This window comes from Vipera ursinii (assembly GCF_947247035.1).
Source record: "Vipera ursinii genome assembly, chromosome: 5".
Taxonomy (NCBI): domain Eukaryota; kingdom Metazoa; phylum Chordata; class Lepidosauria; order Squamata; family Viperidae; genus Vipera; species Vipera ursinii.
The window spans coordinates 81,525,298-81,546,472 of record NC_139518.1 but is presented as its reverse complement, the minus strand read 5'-3'; positions in this window follow the sequence as shown (position 1 = coordinate 81,546,472).

The window sequence follows — 21,175 nt, the reverse complement described above, 5'->3', positions numbered from 1 at the left end:
ATACTTCAAAAATAATTCATTTCTTTTAAAGACATGCTTGTTTAATAAATGATATCATTTCTTTAAGCAGGAGCATCTTTTTTCAGAGTCAGGTGGAAGCTTAAGGAATGGCATCATGTTTCAGGGAAAAGCAGAGAAGTTCACCTGAGGTTCAAAGCACTTCTTACGGGTCATTTTCAGAGCAAACACAATCCTTCTGCTACCCTTCCTAAAATCACAATGTTTGAAAATACAGTGGGGATGATCCAAGAAACACTTTCATGGGCCACTGATTCTCAGCGACGGAGGCTTAAGCTGAAGCCTTATCCTCTTTCCAATAGACTAATTTAATTTAATTTAATTTAGGCAAGTATCGATTCTCCTCCCTAAACAAATGGAATCACCAAATGCTTACCTTGCATTCTTTCCCCTAACTTCTCATCATCTGCCTTCTGGTTTTGAAGGATTGGAAATTTAGGATTAGGACAATGTTGAGTAAGCTTAACGAACATGGGTTACCCTAAGGTATGGCAGCGGGGGGGGGGGAGCGGGATGGAGGAGAAGGACTCTGAATCTGTACTCACCTAGTAAATATTTCTGATCTTGGCTTGGAAAAGTTAACCCCTGATCTTGCCTGCCTCCTGCCTTTCTATCTTGTTTGTCATGCAAGGGCTTTCGGGAAAAAGCTCCCAAAGGCTATTCCCATGCCTGCCATTAGTTTTCTTGTGTTGAATTATTCCCGGCAGTAACCAGACATTTTCTATCACAGATTTTTTTTATTTAAAAAGTTTTACAATACATTTTGACTTTAATCCCCCCCTCCCCCACCCCTATCTATCCCTCCCTATCCCTCTGCCCCATTCCCTCCTCCCCCCCCGACTTCCCAGAGCTAAATACAGGGTATAAAATCGAAAAACAAACGTAAGCACCCCTATGTTATCAACAATAAACTATTAATTCTATCTCCCTCTAGCTCATATAAAATGAATACAAACAATATTAATATTACAAATAAAGTAAAAAAGAAAAAGAGGAAAACAGAAAAAGAGCTTTACTCAGAATAGATTTTCTTAATCCCAGTCCTTATTCATATTAATTTCAAAAAAAAAAGAAAAGAAAAAAAACTTTCACCTACTATTTGCATTCTCCCACCTTTCTCTAATTTCTAAACAAATTCTCAGTTACGCGCCAAAAGCGCCTATCTCTGTTAACCTTAATAATCTCCAACCAAACTAAACTATGATCAAAAATAGTTCTTGCATGTATCACGCCAAATGTCTCGCAGTTCCAAATCATCCTTGAGTTCAAATAAAAAGAGTAAAAAAAGGTTTAGGCAGTCTCTAAGACAACTTGTTAATTAGGAGCTTGCGTACCCATTCTCAGTTCAACACATACTTTTAGTCCATAACCCTAATATACTTTTCTAGCAAGCAAATAACATCAATCTTAAATTGTGTTAAATATTAAAAAAACTTTCTTTCTCCTCTATGATAAATTTAATCCATTGACATTCTAATTTAAAAATTTAATCAGCAATCTTGACGCCCCAAAGCTTTTGGAGCACGTCTGTCATGACCCCCAAAACTTCTTTAGACCGCGCCCCTCCCACATCTTCACTGTAAGTACGCTTTGGAGATTCCATAACTTTCTGCTGGTCTTGCTCTTGCTCTCGTCTCGCTCTTCTTAGGGCGGCACGCGTCATCTTCTGGCCTCCTGCAACAACCGATGAGACTGTGACTTGATCCCCTCCAACACCATTGTCCTCTGTCTGTCTATCTGCAACATCTTGAAGCTTTCCCTCGCCGTATCCCTTTACAGCTTCCAAAAATGATAGGGGGGTTGCTTTTAACACATTGCTATAAAAATCACGTGCCTGAGCCACAGTAACCAGACGATGTCTTTTACCTTCGTGCGTCACCACCAGTCCAACTGGAATCTCCCATCTAAACTTAATATCACATTTCTTAAGTTCCTGTACTAGAAATGCAAAATCTTTCCTTCTCCTTAGGATCTTCGGAGGAATCTGTTTTAAAACCAAGACTTCTTGCTCAGCCACTACCAATTTAGTATCATAAGCAGCTTGAATGACTTCATCTCTAATTACTCTCTTTGTAAAATAGACCACCACATCTCTGGGTAACTTCCTCTGTCTTGCAATCCATGAATTTACACGAAAAATTTTGTCCATATTTCCCTCAATTTCAGATGCTGGCTGGCCCAGTACCCCTTCCAGAGCCTCAGAAATCAGCTGCTTTAAATCTTCTTTACAATTCTCCTTTAAACCCCTGATTCTAATAGCATACTGCATCTGATGATACTGAACAAGGCTCAATTCTCCGTCCATTTTATCCCTTATATTTTCATTTTCTAATACCTTTGCTTCTAATATAGAGTTCTTTTGACTGAGATCCTCCACTTTTACATCCAGCTGTTGCACACATTCAGCTACGGATTCAATCATAGACAACATGTCCACCCTCATTGCTCTAAACTTCTCTTCCATCTTCTTCTCCAATTTCTCCATTTTCTCCTCCATTTTCTCCTCCAGCTTTTTCAACTTTTCATCCATCATGTCAGACATCAATTGTGAATGCTTTCCAAGAGCATCTTGTTAATCCTTAAGCGTCAATACCGGAGGAGATGCAGGAGGAAGCAAAGCTTGCAATGAGGTCTGTTGCACCAGGGAAGACCCCGCATTCCGAAGAGCTTTAGAAGTTTTAGCCGCCATCTTCCCCCACTTTCACTTATTGCGCACTTTCACTTTAAAGCTATAAAATCCATTGAGCTAGAGAGTAAAGATAAGAGTCCACATCACCTTGACCTCCTGTACCGCTCTGCCTGCATCTTGATAATCAAAAGTATTTCCTTTTGGCAGGGGTGGTTGCTAACGCCTGGCTCTGCTCCAAAAATCCCGGAGCAGGGGCGCTGCGCAGCTCAGAGCAACCCAGGCTTCAGGGGGGCTCATCCTTCAGCCACCCAAACTCTCAGCTCAGGCAGCCCCGGAGAGCTCAACCCCTACCTGGGGCCTCACCCCCTCCTCTTCTCCCGAGGAGGGGGCTTCAAATCCATCTAAACAGCTGATCGGCGCTGTTTACGATGGAAAAACACAGCTGCGGAGCGGGCAGCCCGAAAACGGCTGTCTTCGGCGTTGCGTCGCCACCGGAAGTCCTCTATCACAGATATTTAGCCCATGTTTTTCTGACATTCTTTCAGAGTCTGATCGATCAATCAGAATAAAGTTGGAAGGGACCTTGGAGGTCTTCTAGTCAATCCCCTGCTGAAGCAGGAGACCCAATACCTTTTCAGACATGTGACTGTCCAGTCTCTTATTAAAAACCTCCAGTGATGAAGGACCCATAACTTCTGAAAGAAAGCTGTTCCATTGCTTAATTGTCCTCCCTGTTAGGAAGTTTCTCCTTAGTTCCAGGTTGCTTCTCTCCTTGATTAGTTTCCATCCATTTTTCTTGTCCTGCCTACAGGTGGTGCTTTGGTAAATAAATTGACCCCTTCCTCTTTGTGGCAGCCTCTCAAATACTGGAATACTGCTATCATGTCACCCCTAGTCCTTTTTTTTGTCTAGACCAGTGGTCTTCAAACATGGCCCATTTATGACTTGTGGACTTCAACTCCCAGAATTCCTCAGCCAGGCATGCCTGGCTGAGGAATTCTGGGAGTTGAAGTCCACAAATCATAAAAAGGCCAAGTTTGAAGACCCCTGGTCTAGACTAGCCAAACCCAAATCCTGCAACCGTTCTTCAAATTTCATCTGCTGCCACAATAGTGACAAAAAGTGGTTTGTTGAAGGATATGTCTGTGATCAGTCTTGCCAATAGATTAACCAAAAGGAAATGGATGGATGGATGGATGGATGGATGGATGGATGGATGGATGGATAGACAGACAATATTTGAGTCAGTGACCAGATCAAAAGGGATAGGATCAGTCAAACATGTCCATGGACATTGACTGTGGTTAGATCAGTAGCTGATAATCTCTCTTGCTTCAATAATCCCAGCCTTCCAAGAAAATTTTGAGAGTTGATCCCTTACTGCAGGAGGGCTCCAATCTTGGCAACTGTAAGACTTGTGGATTTCAACTCCCAGAATTCCCCAGCCAGTGAAACTGGCTGCGGAATTCTGGGAGTTGAAGTCCACAAGTCTAAAGTTGCCAAAGTTGGAAAACCCCTGCCTTAGCAAGCCTCCTTGCTAAGCTTCATTCACTATATAACTTACAGCCATAGACAGTCCATCAAGAAATATCGCCTAGTTTAGTAGCTCTTGCAATTTGGGCTATAAAGTATTCTGAACGTAGTTATTTTAATATTGAATGGGGCAGGGAGTGTAATATTGCTTCAGTTAATCCAAAACTGCAGTTTAATTCCTCTAATGATACAGCCTATATCAATGGTGGCGAACCTTTTAGAGACCTAGTGCCCAAAACCTGCACTGCCCCCTGGCCTGCCCACCTGCTCTGCTACCTGTCTCTGCTCCACCCCCTGCTCCACCCCACCCACTCGCAGGGCTACCCACCGCCTCCATGGCCCGCTGATCACCCAGACGGCCCTGTAGCACCATGGCAGCCACGCCTTCCACCCGCACCCAGCAGAATTATTTATTTATTTATTTGTTTGTTTCGATTTATATACCGCCCTTTTCCCGAGGGACTCAGGGCAGTTTACAGGGCAAATTAAAACAATGCAATGTACAAATTAAAATAAAATAAAATTAATAGCCCCAAAAGAGTTTAAAATTTAAAATTTAAAATCTTAAAACCCCTCAGTCCAGGCCGGCTAACTCAAATAGCCAGGTTTTTTAGGTCCCGGCGAAACAAGCGAAGGTCGGGGGCGATCCGGAGTTCCACAGGCAGTTGGTTCCATAGGGCAGGTGCGCCCACCGAGAACGCTCTCCCCCTGGAGATCGCCCGCCGGCACTCCCTGACCGGCGGGACCCTCAGGAGGCCCTCCCTGTGGGAGCGCACAGGACGATGGGAAGTTGATGCTGGCAGCAGGTGCTTCCTAAGATAATCTGGACCCATGCCATTTAGGGCTTTATAGGTCATCACCAGCACCTTGAATTTGCGCACTTCAGAGCGCGAAGGTGGAGTCATGTCCCTGCTACCTGGCTGCCATGTTCTTGGCTGCGCTGCTCCGCACAGGCCACGCCCGGGGTCGACTCTCCGGGGGGGCTTCTGGTGAGGAGGGGGCCATGGGGGGAGGCGGGCCTGGGGCAATGGTGCGTGTGCCCACAGAGAGGGCTCTGCCGCCTCTGGCACGCGTGCCATAGGTTCGCCACCACAGGCCTATATTGTCTCAAAATCATTGTTAAATTTGTGCAGCCACAAGTTGTTACATCTATTAACGTACGTGGGTGTGATTGCTGGCATTCCTCTGGAAGATTTGCATGCTCAATTGTTAGACAACTCTATGGAGGAGTAAACTGCTAAGCTTGTAAGCCGCCCTGAGTCTTCGGAGAAGGGCGGGATATAAATGGAATTAAAAAAATAAAATTAAAAAATAAAAATTAAAAGGAGCGGAGGAGGGGGAAGATAGATGGAATCCCCCAAAACTGATACAGAGTCCCTTAGCTTTGCATTTATAGATTGTTAATGGCTGTTTATAAAACTAGGTGTCAACCGGAACCTGGGCTGTTATTTCTACAACCACATTCTGCGACTCTCTTTTTAGAATGCACTAGATTGGCTTTCTGTGGACTTGGGGGCGGGGTTTGATTCCGGCCATAATCCAGGGGCTTTGAGAGATATATCCAACTCTGGACTTTGAATCACCTACATCACACCTTGAAATGATGTATGGTAAGATTCATCCTAACAGTGTATAATTTGTCACGCTGTGAGCTGTGTGTTGTCTACCTTAAGTGCCTTAGTTCTCTGTGTGGAAAGCAAGATGAGGTTGCACTCCAGATGAAGTTTGCAATCCAGATGAAATCTGGCTAGAAATTGGGAATGGTGACAAAAAGTGTCATGTCAAAATAGTTTTTTATTGACTCAATCATATGTAAATAGCACGGTAGTTCGGCAGAGGAGAAAGTCCTTTAATTTCGTTAAATACTGTCAATGGTCTCTAGGAAAGTCTTCTTGCCCAAAGACTATTGGTCTTTGATGACAGTTAAATTAGCACTGCCCACACCAGGGAAGGAATCAGAATATACTCTACTAATACTTGTCCAAATGCACATGAGATGTTAACATTGTGAGGAATTAAGCAGAGAAACAGAATCAGATATATTTACTTTTATTCTGTTGTATGATGATCCCAAAGATGCTTTTTCAGGAGGCAACTAGACTTCCTTGTTTTTCTATGAAGACGTCTTGCCTCTCATCCAAGAAGCTTCTTCAGCTCTGACTGGATGGTGGGGAATGGAAAGATTATACTCCTGCAGACAGCTGTTCATTTGCATTCTTTTAGTAAATTGTTAGCGCTACCAGGAGACTTATCTGTGTCTCCGGGGTCACCTGAGTAATGCAAGTGGGTGTGGAGCCTTCTTGGAATTGTTGCAAGGACTGTGTTGAGAGACTGGAGATAGATGATGTCGGATCCCTCCCCCTCTGTTGAGAGTGGGCTGTTCAATTTTGACATACAGTACTGTAGATGGCCTCTTTGAACCTTCTTTCAAACCAGCGGTCCTCTCTGTCCAAAATGTGGACTTTGCTGTCTTCAAAAGAGTGGCCTTTTGTCTTTTCAATGCAGATGGACTGCTGACTCTTGTCCTGATGGGTTTGTTCTCCAATGTTGTGTCATATGTTTATGAAGTCTGTGTCAAAATTGAGCAGCCCTCTCTCAACAGAGGGGGAGGGATCCGACATCATCTATCTCCAGTCTACAACACAGTCCTTTCAACAGTTCCCAGAAGGCTCCACACCCACTTGCACTACTCAGGTGACCCTGGAGACACAGATAAGCCTCCAGGTAGCTTCAATGACTCGCTAAAAGAATGCAAACGAACAGCTGTCTGCAGGAGTACAAATCTTTCCATTCCCCACAATCCAGTCAGAACTGAAGAAGCTTCTTGGATGAGAAGCAAAACGTCTTCAAAGAAAAACAAGAAAGTCCCGTTGCCTCGTGACAAAGCATCTTTGGGATAACTATAACCTGGATGACTGAGAATCTCCACAGATACTCCTATGATGAAACTTAAAAAGGCTGGTTTTGAGTCAACAGGCTTATCCATCATAGAGACTATGGAAAGATTATCAAGAATTTTTCAGTTCCTGGATAGACACGTGTTGCAGAACATGTAACTGAAGAACCTGTTACATTTCACCTTCTAGTGAATGTCCAATAAATGTAAGTCAAATTGTCCTATACAAAGAAATGTCTAAATATTGCCTATTGCCTTGGATTATGGGCTATGAGGAAATAATGCTTTGAAAGACAAGTGGCCCAGCTGCAGAGATGCTTCTGTATTCCTGGACTTGATTCACTTTTGTGTGCTTCACAGACTGATTGAGCAATATTTACATGACGCTGATGAAGAGTTTTGAAAAGCAAATTGAAGGAAATGCTGTCAAATGATCGCTTCGAGGCAGAGCTGTTTACCATTCCCACCAAAAAATTAAAGTAGTAGGGGAAAATTGTCATCCGAGGGACAGTCTGCTAGTCAAAGCTGGGTACTTGCCACTTGATTTGTGTCTGTAACAGGAGGAGGAGCCGCAGATGCATGCTCAATCCTGCGGGGGAACATATGAATGCGTTTAAATCATTTACAACTTTTTATGGGCTCCGTGGTGAAGCATGTTTCTTTTCTGCCTTCAAAATTAGATTTCCAGCAGATGGTGAAGCAGCGTTACCCCCAGTTTAGGAAGCTTTTCTTGTGGTGGACAGCACCAGCAAAAGAAACTGAGCTTTTTTTGAAGGTGCTGCATTTGTCACCTCATTTTAATAAAGAAAATATATTTAACGAGAATTTGACTAGGTTTGCAGCATAGGAAATATAATTAACCTGCAAGCAACTCAATATGTCATCATTACATATTGATATACATATTGACATACATCATTACACACACATGTATATGTGATAGAGAAATGGCCAAGGAGATAGGCAACAAAAGTCTTGGTCCTTCCCATCTCTACATGGCAACGAATACTTGCTCTGTTTCTCACAAATTACCTGTTTTGCTTCCATCTCTTTTCTCATGAAGCACTTTAGCTGAGCCAGTCCAAGAGTTTTTGGCTGCCTGAAATTAAAATGATGTCCCAGCTTCACTCTTATGTATAGCTCCCAAACAGCCCTGTTAATTCTACACATAGATGGCAACATAGTGACAAGAATGTGTTAATTAATTAACTAAAACATCAGTACTTGGTGCCTTTTCATGCTACCCAAGATTAGCTGGCTGAATGTCTCCTGATAATTACTGATAGGCCTGTTCTTGAAATTCCAGTGGTTCTTTGTTATTGGGTGAATGGGAATTCTAGGAGTTGAAGTCCACACATCTTAAAGTTGCTGAGGTTGAGGAACACTGCAATAGAGGATGCTACCCTGTCTTCTGGATTGAGATAACGGTCAACTTTCAATTGCTGGATGTGGAATGGAAACAGGAGATGTGAATCATGTCTTCAAATTGAGAACAACTTATATTGGGCCAACGTTGTGTACGTATTAACAAAGGAGAATGAACTTTTTTTCATATGTGAAAAATCTATTTGTACAATTGCATACATGGTGCTCCCATTTTTCCCTACATCACCAATTCTGTGAGTTATGTTGAACTGAGAGGATGTGGCTGACTTGGATTAACTCAGTAAATTTCCATGACTGAGAGTGGAATTGAATATGGTCTTAATCCAGCCCCTAAAAACATAGCGCCTTACCTCTCATGCTGTCAGTGAGTTTACCTCTTTATAAACATTGCTTTGAAAGAGGAAACAATTAGTGCAAAATTAGTCAGTGATCCACTACATTTCTTGCTGTTCATTTAAACTCTAATACATTTTATTTTCGACATGCTTTTTTTCTAATTTGGATTCAGGGATACAGAGCTGAACTTTTGTAAAACAGCAGATAGCAATGACAGGGGAAAATATTATCAACTGTGAACTTGAGAATGTGCTGAGCTCAAAAATGTGCTGTTTTCAAGGAAACAGAAGCCTAAATATTCTGCAAATTTACATATATATATGTAAATTACTAACAAAGAATTAACAAAGAATTACATAAATATATGAGCTGTCCGGTGTTACTACTGCCTGTTCGATGGCCTTCAAGATAGGCTGAAACAGGAAATAAAGATTTGCCCCATGTTTGGGGCCTAGCAAGGTAATCTAAATAGTTAACAAGTATTTGATATATATATATATATATGTGTGTGTGTGTGTATGTGTGTGTGTGTATATATATATATATATATATATATATATATATATATATATATATATATATATATATATATATATATATATATATATATATATATATATATATATATATATATATCTCCGAGAGTCTTTTTGTACCTGAGACCCTGCTTTGTCAGCTGTGGTTCTTGAAGTCAGCCTTCAGAGGGCGCTTGTGATGGTGCCTTGTGTGCCTTTTCTGTTCCTTTTACAATCATGCTGACACTTTTGTGTTACAGAGAGCTAATATTGCAACACGGAGGACAATCCTATTGAGCGTCTGCTATATTTAAACTAATGGCTATTACCCAAGGCTGAATTAATTAAATAATGCCAAAAAATGCAGCAGCTGTTAATTTTCAACCACGTTCCCTTTTAGAAAATGGGTGAATTCAATTTTATAAGGCGAACCGGATGCAGCATAGAAATGTCAAACTATTGAGGTAGAACACCCGTTTTGAGATTCATTCATTCATTCATTCATTCATTCATTCATTCATTCATTCATTCAATAAATCTATTTATGTGGCTGCCCAGTCATAGAGCAATTACAGCAACTTGAGAACAAAACTTGGCTGTGAGGAAAGGTTGCAAAGAAGGAACCAAGATTGACCATGAAGAGTCTGGACTTTGAAAAGTAGACTTATAGTCTTCCATAGTGTTAATGGACTCTGTCATTTCAATATGATTATAATATCTTTTTAAATACATTTTTATTTCAATTTTGGCTTTCCTCGAACCTCCATTCCCCAATGCACCTTAAACCTCCTCCTGAGTTCCTTGTCAAAGGGAGGTCACAAAGTAGAAAATCCATTTTTGTCTTCTCTTGATTCGTAGTGTCTTACTCTGATCTTCACGATTTGACTGCTGATTGACTATGAAGTCCGAGAAATGTTTCTTCATCACTGATCACACATAATGATGACCTTAAGGCTGTGATCGAGAGATTTGGATGTGGTTTAGTCAAATCACTTTGATCATTTGGAAAGCCTTTTGCCGATACAGAAAAGAAACTCAGAAATTATTACTATGATAAGAAAGACATAGCAAAGCCTTAGGGCTCCGCAAGCCTTTGCAGCCACTAGCAACAAGTAGTTATTTTTTGTTCCCTTTCCTGCAAACTGATAAAGAATGAGAGACAGAGAAGCAATTCAATAAAAGAGCAATTGGGAGACTACTTCAAACTTTAGCAGCATCTTCTGAAGACAGGTAGTTCTCCCTTAAGTGAGCACCGATTCAGCAGGCATTCAAAGTGATGAGAAGGTTGAACAAGGAGGCTGAAGGCCGGTCCTCAAATTGTGGCTGTTGCAGCGGGCTCATAATTATTTGATTATGATTTGGACACTTGGCAACCAGGATGCAGTTTCAACAGTCATCGTGCCCTGTACTCACATGATTGCCTTTTGTGAGTTTCACTTCTGGCTTCCACAAGTAGCAAAGTCAATGGGGAAGCAGCAGGAAGTTGAAAGTTATGATCATGTGTCATCCCATTTAACAACTACAATTAGAGTTGCTGGAATTGCCATTGTAAGTTGGAGCAGTCACAGGACTTTTTGCTACATGACCTTGTGGCTTAACCGTATAAAGGCTGAATGGTAGAGGATTATACAAGGCTTAAGTGTAAAGTAAAAGGATATTAAGCCTTGAGTAATAGTGATCGGAGCATCCCGATACTCCCATATTACACCCCTCCTGCGTGAGCTGCATTGGTTACCGGTTGTCCTCTGGGTGAGATTTAAGGTGCTGGTACTTAACTTTAAAGCCCTACATGGCTTAGGCCCGGGATATTTGCAGGACCATCTGCTGCCAGGAATGATCTCCCATCGCCCAGTACGCTCACATAGAGAGGGCCTCCTCAGGGTGCCGTCGGCTAGACAATATCGGCTGGCGACCCCCAGGGGGAGGGCCTTCTCTGTGGGAGCACCAGCCCTGTGGAACCAACTCCCCCTTGAGCTCCGGATGGCCCCAGATCTCTGGTCCTTTCGCCGTGGCCTTAAAACACTTCTTTTCCATCAGGCTGACCTGGACTGACGACAGGGATTTTAAAATGTTTTTTAATTTTTAACTACAATTTTAATTTATTCTATTGGGGCTGTTAATTTAATTTTTTTTTAACTTTTGTATCGTTGTATTTTATTGTTGTTAGCCGCCCTGAGTCCTTCGGGAGATAGGGTGGCATATAAGTCCCAATAATTAATACATAAATAAATAAAATAACATTCCCAGTCCTTAAAGGATAAGAAAAGAATACTGCCTTATTACAGGAAAAGGTTGGCAGTTAAAACAAAAAACACAGAATAAAAATTTGTTATGCGTTGTCAATTTTCATTTATAACAATAACACTGCCATGTATCAAAATATTATTAGGCACCAGCTTACTTGTAGGTATTAGATTTAATACATGTCAACTACATGATTTGTAAAATAACCAATCTTAAGTATATAAAAGAAAGGAAAAGCATTCAGCTTCTTGATCTATGGTTTGTATTATAATTATATTTAACTGTCTCCCTATAACTATAATGAGATCTAACAAATAAACATATTGTTTTCAGTCCGGGAAGATATAAACATGCATGTTTTAGAAACCCTATAGGCTTCTTTGTTACTGAAGTGGAATGCCTAAATCTTTCCCCCAAATTTTATCTGGTCTCATTCAATTCTAGTTTCACACTTACAGAGCACAATCCCACTTCTGTCTTCAAATGTTGCATGTAATAGACCTAGAAATTAATTTCACATTGGGCAAAATAATCACTTTCAACCGTAACATTCCAATATTTTTGCATGCATGAGCCAATCGAACGAGTCCGATGGTAATTAATTTATTGAAGTGGACTTGGTGATAGAAAAGGCTACGGTCATCCCATGTTTGAGAAACTGGAATTAGGGCAGCGGAGAGACAGTCCTGGCTAGACTCAAATATTCCCACCAGAAAGAAAAACTAGGAATATTTGACGCTCCGGACTCTCCAAATTTTATGCCAGTTAAAGTGAGTAAGTATAAAACGATCTGGATTAATGTAGATAGAATGCATTTCAGTCATACTTCCCTGCAATTCTTAACATCTGGAACATAATTTGTTTAGAGTGTCATAAAGTGTGCTTTCAGTATGTACTCTCAATGCCAATAGAGCAGAAACTAAATTAAACACACCAAAATCTGATTGAATATTTGTCTTCTATTAGAATCAATAGGACCATGGAAAAAAGGTATTTATGACTCAGTTTCAAGGTTCTAATGGCACACACACACACACACACACACACACACACACACACCAATCATGTTCCACATTTGGGGTGCTCAGCCCCTTTTATGCCCATAACCACGATTTACAATGTTTTTTGCCAAAACCCAGGTTTTGCCTCCAGTTTTTGGCAAAAAAAAAAGCTCCATAGCAAACAATGGGTTCAGTTAAACAACTACAGATTCGCTTAATGACCAGGACGATTTACTTAACAACCAGTGCAAAAAGAGGTAATAAAATTGGGCCAGTCATGTGATGACTCCCTTTATGACAGTCATGTCTTACAACCAGGCTTAAGGTTGTAAGTTGAGGACTACCTGTATAGGAGTTTACACTCTCTCTCTCTCTCTCTCTCTCTCTCTCTCTCTCTCTCTCTCTCTCTCTCTCTCTCTCTCTCTCTCTCTATATATATATATATATATATATATATATAATATATATATATATATAATATATATATATATAATATATATATATATATATATATATATATATATATATATATATATATATATATATATATATATATATATATATATATATATATATATATATATAAAGGTGTAGGGGTGACGTTTCGACGGAATCCCATCCGTCATCATCAGGCTGGTGGCTTCTGTTTCCTTCTTCTGGGAGAAGCATGTGGCTGTTTGTTCCTCTTTTTTAAACTGCCAGAGGGGGTGTGTTCTGTGGGTGGAGGTGTGCTCTGATTGGGTGGGAGTTTAAGTGTGTTCTGATTGGGTGGGAGTGTGTTTTGAATGGTGGGTGTGTTCTGATTGGGTGGAGGTGTGTTTTGAGTGTATGGGCTGGTCTCAGCTGCCAGCCTTAGACCTGAGCTGGTGAGTTGTGCTGCTTTTGTTTGGCTTCGTGTTTGTGGTGGTGCCATGTTTTTATAGTGGGTGTCAGTTTGCTTATTGTGTGGTTTGGAGGGGTTTAAAGTGGCTGATGTTGCAGCTGTAGTTAGGTTTCTGTTTTGTGGTTGTGCCTCGTTATCATTGTCGGTTCGGTTTTGCTTTTTGAATGGTTGTGTGGTGGTGATGTCATGTGGTGTTATCATGAGTTTGGGTCTGGTATCATTCTTGGTGGTTGGGACTCGTCTGTCAATCAAGGCGGGTTTCCAAATGGTTGGTAGGCGAGAGGTATCATCTCGTTTGTTTATGCTGTGGGGGCGTTTTTCTATCTCAATGGCTTCTCTGATTATTCTGTTGTTAAAATGTTCAATTTTGGCGATAGTTTTGGTTTTTTCAAAATCAATTTCATGTCCCGTGAAATTGAGACCAGCCCATACACTCAAAACACACCTCCACCCAATCAGAACACACCCACCATTCAAAACACACTCCCACCCAATCAGAACACACTTAAACTCCCACCCAATCAGAGCACACCTCCACCCACAGAACACACCCCCTCTGGCAGTTTAAAAAAGAGGAACAAACAGCCACATGCTTCTCCCAGAAGAAGGAAACAGAAGCCACCAGCCTGATGATGACGGATGGGATTCCGTCGAAACGTCGCCCCTACACCTTTAGTTCTACGCGGGGAAAAACCCGAATAACCAAAGATCCACATACGAACACCCGCGAAAACCTCAGAAAACATATATATATATATATATATATATATATATATATATATATATATATGTATGTATGTATGTATGTATGTATGTATGTATGTATATGTATATGTATATGTATATGTATATGTATATATGTATATATACACACACACATACATACATACATACATACATACATGCATACATACATACATTTGAGTTAGGGCGACCTGTGGTAGAATGCAGACATTCTACAAGTTAATTACAACAGAGGGCTTTGTTGTTAAATTATTTGTAATTTAACTTTGCTGTTGATTAACCTGTTAACTATCTATTTTTCATATATACATGTCTGACAGGTCAAATTGGGTTGCAAATAGATATAGATAGAAGTTTATAAATGTTGGGCCTTTTTCTCAAGGGGGAAAGCAATTATTGTTGTAATGTACTTGTCAGTGTCCAGCGAGGGAGGGGGAATAATATATGCTTTTTGTCTTTTAAACTCACGTCTTTTAAAATGTTTTTGTTTAGTTTTGTTTTGTCCTGTTTAGGAATTTACAATCTGGAGCCAGTCCTGAAAACATCAGTGATGGGATTCAGCCAGTTCGCACCACTTCGGCAGAACCGCTAGCTAATGTTTCGTTGCCCAGGCCCAGAACGGACTTCCAGAAGCGGCATCCACACAGAGAACCGGTTGTTCACATATTTGAATCCCATCACTGGAAAACATAACTGTGCAACTGTGTAACCATGCGATCTGCACAGCTGTTAAGAAGAGACCCCCTTGGTAAATCAATGAAGTCAAATGAAAGGAAAGTTAGCCAGATCCAAGTTACTAGCTGAACTGTAGGCAGACCTCAAAGTGGTATGATGCTCTCATCTAATGTAACACAATTTCTTACGTACGAAAAACCTATTTGCATTACAGGCAGTCTTTGACTTATGACCACAACTAAGCCCAAAATTTCTGTTGCTAAATGAGACATTTGTTAAGTGAGTTTTGCCCCATTTTACAACTTTTCTTGCCACAGTGGTTAAACGAATTACAACAGTTGTTAAGTTAGTGACACGGTTGTTAAGTGAATCTGGCTTCCCCATTGATTTTGCTGGTCAGAAGGTCGCAAAAGGGGATCACGTGACCCCAGGATACTGCAACTGTCGTAAATGTGAGTCAGTTGCCCAGCGTCTGAATTCTGATCACATGACTAGGGGGATGCTGCAAGGGTTGCAAGAGTAAAAAACGGTCATAAGTCATTTTTTTAGTGCCGTAACTCTGAATGGTCACTAAATGAATTGTTGTAAGCTGAGGACTACCTATGTAGTGATTTGTACGAGTGGTTCTACTGGCAGAAGAATTGAAGTTTATTATTAATAATGAAAATGTGAACTGGCAACTTCAGAATGAAACACAAGAATGTAGCTGCATGTTATTTGTCGTCAACATTAGCATGCTACCTCCTTCCCAATACTGCACTGGTTTATCTGCTTCAAAGCAACTGCTGAAATGCACATACTAGACAGATACGTAGGGATTTGTGGGTAAAAAAAATAGAGAGGGGAGGAGGGTGAAGCTGAATTAGCCAGCTAGTTAATTTCAGACCTTATCCGTTTTTTCCCCCTTGGGTGTGTAATGAAGAGCTCTCTTGTTGCCGACAGCTGTTCTTGAGGGGATGTTTTATAGCATCACTTCCATAATTCAAGGTCTAATAAGCCTTATAAGTGAGAAGCTTCGACAGACTTATAGGGATGGAGACTACAACTAGCTCCAAAGCTCCAAGCAAATAAAAAGCATAGTGAACAGGGGAAACACATCTGCTCTGCCAACGTTTTAGTCTAGTAAAATGGAATCTTTGGGGTTGCTTCTGCGTCAGGATTTTGGATCCAGACTGAGAGGTGAAACCTGTAGAAAAATAAAATTATTTTTAATCCTTCAGTGGGCAACCTCTTATCTTTCAGACTTGGATAGGAAAAATAGCGGAAAGGTTTCTCTTGCAGGGTTTATATGCTCTTTTGAAGTCTGCTGTTTCTTTCTTAGAACATAGAATAATAGTGATATATATTAATGTCAAATGTTTAATGTTAACGTTATGTTACTGGTTATTGTTAAATAGTTGGTTACATGAGGTGTACCTCAATAAACCTGTAACCCGAGCCTGCTGTCTCCGCGTAATCCTTGCACTCACAAGCCACTCATTCTGGACAAATGGTTGCCCAATCTCTTCTTGAAAGCCTCCAGTGATGCAACACCCAAGTGAACAGTGGAGGTGTTAAAACCTGGAGGCATAGTTTCCAGCCATTTTGAATCTCAGCCTAGCTGTAAAAACCAAGGGAAAATCTGAGGTCAACAATAGGGGGGGGAAGGAATATTCTGGCTGGATCTAAATATATAAGACACTTTGAATCCTCTCTTGAGCCTGTAGAAAACATAAATGTAGCCAGCAGCTAGCAAACATTGCTAAGATCTCAGCTAGTGGTAATGTGAAACATTAGAGCTACCTTGTCCTCTTCCATAATAGCAATTGCACCAGCTATTTACCTCCAAAGAATTTCCTTTGGCATGCTTCTTCTTGTCTTAGCACTGAGCTGGTATTTGGGTCAGTCTGTGGCGTCTCTCTCATGAACTCTTTAATAACGTGCTACAAGAATAGAGCAGACAAGCAATCAGTGGAGAACTAAGCTGATTTTTCCTAATAGTTGCTACTGGAAAGAACCAACCTAGCCTTTTGCAGTGGAACAATCTAAGGCTGCAGGAGTTCCTGCAATCCATTAATCAAGAGATCTGATTAGGGGTATTTCTGCTGGGTCTAGTTCCAATGGAATCCTATTTACGTACAAAAGCTGGGATAGAATCCAACCCATTGTTCTTTTCCCCAGGGATTTTCTTTTTTAAAAAAAACTTGTTAATTTCTGAGAGGGTGAGCTGGGACATTTGTGCTTTTAATGTCAGCTAGGAACACATGGAGAGCTAGTTTGGGCTAATGTTTTAAGCAACAGATAGAGAGTGGAAGACTGTAAATGCTAGTCCTCCCTTAGGTGCATCAACTGTCTGATTCTGGGCCACATTTGTGAGAGCTGAGAGTACAACCTAGATCCATTCTTCTGTAGGTATCCTTCCTTCCTTCCTTCCTTCCTTCCTTCCTTCCTTCCTTCCTTCCTTCCTTCCTTCCTTCCTTCCATCCTTCCTTCCTTCCTTCCTTTCCTCATCAATGAAAAATATTACTGCCCCACACAGCAAATTGCAAGAACTCATTCAGGCAGGGAGCAGGAGTCAAAATTAACTCAAGGGCACCCACTGACATGTACACAAGGAACACATGACATAGACCAGGTCAACCTCTTTCATTTTTCTTCCTTCCTTCCTTTGTCACATTTGTATATCCACCTGTCTCCCATAGTGACTCTGGGCAGAGTACATATTAAAAACAACCAATGGAAATTAAAAAGATTAAAACAATATAAAAAAACAGAATGGAGGCAAACATACCAGGAGCATATTCAGTGGAGTGTCATCTAGCCATCTAGCAAGCCCTCTCCACAGAAATACATGGGTAATATGAGGATAAAGCTTAGAGTTGTTTTTCAGAATGGCAGAGGAAGGAAGGAAGGAAGGAAAAGGAAGGAAGGAAGGAAGGAAGGAAGGAAGGAAGGAAGGAAGGAAGGAAGGATAGGTGCAGAAGAATGGATCTAGGACAGACATGTCAAACACAAGGCCCGGGGGCCAGATCCGGCCCGCGAAGTGGTTTCATGCGGCCCGCAAAGCCATCCTGGAAACAGTGAGGGAACGGCCCCCACTGCCTTGGCCCTGGCCCAGAGACCCTCCTTCTGCCAGAGACCCTCAGATCTGTCCCACTCCTGCCCAGGCCCCCATAGGCACCCTTGAGGCGAATGATGTAGAGCTGGCCACACCCACCCAGTAGGCCATAAGCACTTTAGCCACGCCCACCCCATAGGCCATGCCCACCCCATAGGCCATGCCCACCCCATAGGCCACACCCACCCATCCCCCTGAGGGCAACCACAATGCTGATGCGGCCCTCAATGAAATTGAGTTTGACACCCCTGATCTAGGAAGTACTCTCAACTCTCAAAAATGTGATCTAAATAAGTTGAAGCTCCTGCATTTGACAGAAAATGACTAAAAGAAGAACAACTCAGAGGTCAATGGATGATCACATCAAGGTTGCCTTCCACTCTGAAGATGTTGAAAAGCTGGTATATACCGAGGCCTTGTAGCAGAATAAGTCCATATAAGTTTCAGTTATCTGTATGGCTTTTCTGAATGTGCATCATGTGTCTCTTTTATTCTGACTTTTTTTTATTATGTAAAGTGAAAGGCAAGGGAGAAAAAGAAAGATATGCCCAATTAAATGCAGAATTCCAAAGAATAGCTAGAAGAGATAAGAATGCCTTCTTAAATGAACAATGCAAAGAAATAGAAGAAAACAATAGAATAGGGAGGACCAGAGATCTTTTCAAGAAAATTGGAGAGATGAAAGGAACGTTTCATGCAAAAATGGGCATGATAAAGGACCAAAATGGCAGGGACCTAACAGAGGCAGAAGAGATTAAGAAGAGGTGGCAAAATTATACAGAAGAACTATACAAGAATGAGCTTAACATCCCTGATAATCACAATGAGGTGGTCACTGACCTCGAGCCAGACATCCTAGAATGTGAAGTGAAATGGGCCTTAGAAAAGTTGAGCAACAACAAAGCTAGTGGAGGTGACAGTATTCTAGCTGAGCTATTCAAAATCTTAAAAGACAATGCAGTAAAAGTGCTACACTCAATTTGCCAGCAAATTTGGAAAACTCAACAGTGGCCACAGGATTGGAAAAGATCAGTTTACATTCCAATTCCAAAGAAAGGCAGTACCAAAGAATGTTCAAACTATCGCACCATTGCACTCATTTCTCACGCTAGTAAAGTTATGCTTAAAATCCTACAAGCTAGACTCCAGCAATATGTGGATCGAGAACTACCAGAAGTACAGGCAGGATTTCGAAGAGGCAGAGGAACTAGAGATCAAATTGCTAACATACGCTGGATCATGGAGAAAGCTAGAGAGTTCCAGAAAAACATCTACTTCTGCTTCATTGACTATGCTAAAGCCTTTGATTGTGTGGATCATAACAAACTGTGGCAAGTCCTTAAAGAGATGGGCATACCAGACCATCTTATTTGTCTCTTGAGAAACCTATATGCGGGCCAAGAAGCAACAGTGAGAACTGGACACGGAACCACTGATTGGTTCAAAATTGGGAAAGGAGTCCGGCAAGGCTGTATAATGTCGCCTTGCCTATTTAACTTATATGCAGAGCACATCATGAGAAAGGCAGGGCTAGATGAATCAAAAGTTGGAATTAAGATTGCCGGAAGAAACATCAACAACCTAAGATATGCAGATGATACCACTCTAATGGCAGAAAGTGAAGAGGAACTAAAGAGCCTCTTGTTGCGAGTGAAGAAGGAGAGTGCAAAACTTGGGTTGAAACTAAACATTAAGAAAACCAAGATCATGGCATCTGGCCCTCTCAATTCCTGGCAAATAGATGGGGAAGAAATGGAGGTAGTGACAGATTTTATTTTCCTGGGCTCCAAGATCACTGCAGATGGGGACTGTAGCCAAGAAATTAAAAGACACTTGCTCCTTGGGAGGAAAGCCATGGCAAATCTAGACAGCACACTAAAAAGCAGAGACATCACCCTGTCAACAAAAGTGCCTATAGTCAAGGCTATGGTCTTCCCAGTTGCAATGTATGGCAGTGAAAGTTGGACCATAAGAAAGGCCGAGCGCCAAAGAATTGAGGCCTTTGAACTATGGTGCTGGAGAAGACTCCTGCGAGTCCCTTGGACTGCAAGGCGATCAAACCGGTCAGTCCTAGAGGAGATCAACCCTGACTGCTCTTTAGAAGGCCAGATCCTGAAGCTAAAACTCAAATACTTTAGCCACCTAATGAGAAGGAAAGACTCACTGGAGAAGAGCCTAATGCTGGGAAAGATTGAGGGCACTAGAAGAAGGGGACGACAGAGAATGAGGTGGTTGGATGGAGTCACTGAAGCAGTAGGCGTGAGCTTAAATGGACTCCAGCAGATGGTAGAGGACAGGAAGGACTGGAGGAATGTTGTCCATAGGGTTGCGATGGGTCGGACACGACTTCGCAACTAACAACAACAAAGTGCCCAGGGTCAGCTAAGGTTGGGCATTTTAAAAAATTTATTTATTTAGCAAAATTAAAAGACAAAGAAGACTGTTGCCATGTATACAATCTTGTTTTTTTTTAATAAGCATCAGATAATCGACTCTCTGTAGATTGAGACAGGACCCTTTTGATAGCAACACTCCTGTTGTGAAATTTTTCCTTGGTTCTCTTTTTATAGCGTTTGACATGAGAAGCAGATGTAGGGAGTGATTTGAAAATATAATAAATAAAAATAAAGAATAACTACAGGAAAAGGCAGTATCTGTGAGTTTGATCACGCCTGGACAATTGGTACTATTTTTAGGATGCTGCACCTATGCAATTGTTTCACATGGATAGTTTTATAGTGTCTGTCTAGGCTGTAGATTAAGATGTGATAGACAAGATTAGCTATAATTATTAAATGATGGTCTGTTAAAACTAATGAACCAGAGCTGTAGTTTTTTTTTTTTTACTGTAGAGGTCAGTGCAATTCCAAACTGACCACAGTGCGGTCTGGAAATATTTAGCTAGTGAAAAATATTTAGCTAGTGAAAAATCAGGATATTTCTTGGATAATCCAGATGTCATTGGAAGTGCTGTTTATGAGAAATCTGCTATTGCTGGTCTTTAATTCCAGCCCTCTCATTTCAGCAAACGATGCAAAACCATCACATAGGCTTTTATTTAAAGGAGGAGGGAGAGAAGTTGACCTCTGTTTGTGTTTCTGTTTTAAAGAAAAGTAGTAGAAATGCTAATTGGTGGAGTCAGTTATCATCATAGTTTAACCTACAGTATTAAGGATTAGATATCTGAAATCAATTTAATGCCAACTAAGAATGTATAG